This window comes from Rhinoderma darwinii, chromosome 3 (genome assembly GCF_050947455.1).
Source record: "Rhinoderma darwinii isolate aRhiDar2 chromosome 3, aRhiDar2.hap1, whole genome shotgun sequence".
Taxonomy (NCBI): Eukaryota; Metazoa; Chordata; class Amphibia; order Anura; family Rhinodermatidae; genus Rhinoderma; species Rhinoderma darwinii.
The window spans coordinates 90,219,432-90,223,158 of NC_134689.1; positions in this window are offsets into that span (position 1 = coordinate 90,219,432).

Consider the following 3,727-nt stretch of genomic DNA (forward strand, 5'->3'; position numbering starts at 1 on the left):
CTCTCACCTTCCTCAGGATCAAGGATACCCCACTAGGTGAGATTTTGCATGGAGCCCCAGATCGATGTCGATTGACAGTCATTTTGTATGTCTTCCATTTTCTTACTATTGCACCAACAGTTGTCTCCTTCTCACCCAGCGTCTTACTTATGGTTTTGTAGCCCATTCCAGCCTTGTGCAGGTCTATGGTCTTGTCCCTGACATCCTTAGAAAGCTCTTTGGTCATGCCCATGTTGTAGAGGTTAGAGTCAGACTGATTAACCCCTTAACGCACCAGGATGCACCAGTACGTCCTGCATTGAAGTGCTTTAAGGCACAGGGACGTACCGGTGCGTCCTGACTAAAAACTGTCACCCTGTCAAATGACAAGGTGACAGAACTGTGCCGTCAACTTTTTATGACAGTTGACCGGCACAGTAAGACGGCAGGGGACCATTCACAGCGGTCTCCTGCCGGCGATCGCTGTGATTGGTCAGTCAAAGCAGACTGACCAATCACAGCTCCATGACGTAAGGCATGTGATGGCGCTGGCTCAGCTTGAGCCAGCGCTATCACCGCCGGTAATCAGATGTCCGGCACCCCTCTGTAGCGGCCAGGACCGGAGCTAGGCTCCGATCGGGCCGATTAACCCCTTCGATGCATCGATCAACGCGATCGATGCATCGAAGTTTCTTGTAGCCTGTCGGCAACCACGATGGTTGCCACGGGCGCGGGTGTCAGCTGTTTGTCACAGCTGACATCGTGCTCTAACGGCCAGGACCGGAGCTAGGCTCCGATCCGGCCGATTAACCCCTTAGATGCAGCTATCGCTGCATCTAAGTGATTAGACCGCACGCTATGGTTGCTAATGACAACCATCGGCACACGCAGGTGTTCCGATGGTTGCTATGGCAACCATAGCCTAACAATCGCTTCCTAGTACAGAAGCCTATTAGGCCCCGCCGGGAGGCGAAGCCTAATAGGCTTGCTGTCAGTGAATAGCTGACAGCTCTAATACACTGCACTATGTAGGTAGTGCAGTGTATTAGAATAGCGATCAGGGCTTCATGCCTTCAAGTTCCCTAGTGGGACACAAAAAAAAGGTAAAACAAGTTAATAAAAATTTTGTAAAAAAGTTAAAAAAAAATAAGTTTCATGAAAAAAATAAGTTGCAAAAAACACTAACAGCCTTTTTTCCTATAATAAGACTTTTATTATAGGAAAAACAGAAAAACATAAAAAAAAGTACACATATGTGGTATCACCGCGTCCGTAACGACCCAAACTATAAAAATATCACGCTATTTTACCCGTACGGTGAACACCGTAAAAATTTTTAATAAAAAACGATTCCAGAATCGCTGTTTGTTAGTCACTACCCTTCGCAAAACAGAATAAAAAAAGGGATCTAAAAGTTGCATGTACCCCAAAATGATACCATTAAAAACTGAAGCCCGTCCCGCAAAAAACAAGCCCTCCCGCAGCTTTTTTGACGGAAAAATAAAAAAGTTATGGCTCTCAGAATCTGGTGACACAAAAAATAAATTTGAAACAAGTGATTTTATCGTGCAGACGCTGCAAAGCATAAGAGAAACGATATACATCTGGTATCGCCGTAATCGTACTGACCCGCAGAATAAAGTAAAATTGTCATTAATAGCGCATGGCGAACGCCGTAAATTTTTTTTTATAAAAAACATCAGAATTGCAGGTTTTTGGTCACCTTGCTTGCCAAAAAAATTAAATACAAAGTGATCAAAAAAATCGCATGTACCCCAAAATGGTACCAATGAAAACTACAGATTGTCCCGCAACAAATAAGCCCTCACACAGCTCCGGTGGAGAAAAAAAAAAAGTTCTGGCTCTCAGAATATGGCGATGCAAAATGTGCAGAGTGTCCAAAAGCGGATAAGATCTGGCACCATTTATCAGTGCGACACCGGCCACATATCTGCGGATTATTATTTATTTACCCCATTATTACACCCTCTTATTATGCCCCTGATGTTCTCCGCACAGATTACATATGCCCCCACATCATAAACTGAAATACCAGCAAAACCCCAAACAAAACTGCCACTAAGCAAAATCCACGCTCCAAAAGCCAAATGGCGCCTCTCCCTACTGAGCCCCACAGCGTGCCCAACGGGTAGTTTACGTCCACATATATGGCATCGCCATACCCGGGAGAACTCGCTTAACAGTTTGAGGTATTTGTCTTCAGTGGCATGAACTGGGCACAAAATATTGTGCACTAAAATGGCATATACCTGTGGAAATTTGCAATTTTCACTTTGCACCATCCACTGAGCATTCATTTATTATAGAAAAAAAAACCATGTGTGGTCAAAATGCTCACTACACCCGTTAATAAAATGCCTTCAGGGGTGCAGTATCCAAAATGGGGGTCACTACTTGGGGGTTTGTTTTACTATTTGACCTCAGAGCCCTGACGTTGTGGGCTAATGCTGCGAAAATCACCAAAATAGGTCTCACATGCGCCTTTCACGCCTAAGCCCTGTCATATATCCAGGCAAATGATAAATGCCTTGAGGGGTGTAGTTTACAAAATGGGGTCACTTCTCAGGGTTTTATACTCTACTCTGGTACCTAAGGGAGCTCTGCAAATGCGACATGGCGCCCCTACACCAGTCCTGCAAAATCGGTGCTCTAAAAGCCACATGGCACTCCTTCCATTTTGAGCTCTGCCATGTGCCCAAACAGCAGTTTAGGGCCACACATGGGGTATTGCCGTACTCGGGAGAAATTGGGTAACAAATTATGTGTGGTTTTTTCTAATATTACCCCTTGTGGAAAAAAAATTGGGTGCAAAACGACATATTTTTGGGGAAATTTTTTTTTTTTTTCATTTTCACTGCCTCATTCTAATACAATCTATGAAACACCTGTGGGATCAAAATGCTCAGTACACCCCTAGATGATTACCCTGAGGGGTATAGTTTCAAAAATGGAGTCAAATCTCAGGGGTTTCTACTGTACGGGTACCTCAGGGGCTCTGCAAATGCGACATGGCGCCCAAAAAACAATCAACCAAAATCTACATGCCAAGTAGCACTCCTGCCATTCTGAGCCCTGTGGTGTATCCAAGCAGCAGTTTATAACCACATATGGGGTATTGCCGTACTCGGGAGAAATTGGTTTACAATTGTTGCAGCGCTTTTTCTCCTTTATTCCTTGTGAAAATGAAAAAAATTCAACATTTTAGTGGAAAGAATGTAGATTTTCATTTTCACTGCATAATTCCAATAATTCAGCAAAAAAACTGTGGGGTCAAGATGCTCACTATACCGCTAGATAAATTCCACGAGTGGTATAGTTTCCCAAATGGGGTCACTTTTGCCGAGTTTGCACTATTTTGGCCCCTCAGTGGCTTTGCAAATGTGACATGGGGCCGCAAACCATTCCAGCAAAACTCGAGCTCCAAAAGTCAAATGGCGCTCCGTCCTTTCTAACTTCCGCCATGTGTCCAAACAGCAGTTTCTTACCACATATGGGGTATTGCTGTACTCAGAAGAGTTTGCTTTACAAATATTGGGGTGTTTTTTTTCCTTTATCTATTGTAAGAATGAAAAAATCTGAGCTAAAACGACATTTTATTAGAAAAAAATTTAGATTTTCAATTTCACGGCATAATTCCCATAAGTTCAGCAAAAACCGTGTAGGGTCAAAGTGCTAACTATACCCCTAGAAAAATTCCTTGAGGGGTGTAGTTTCCAAAATGGGGTCA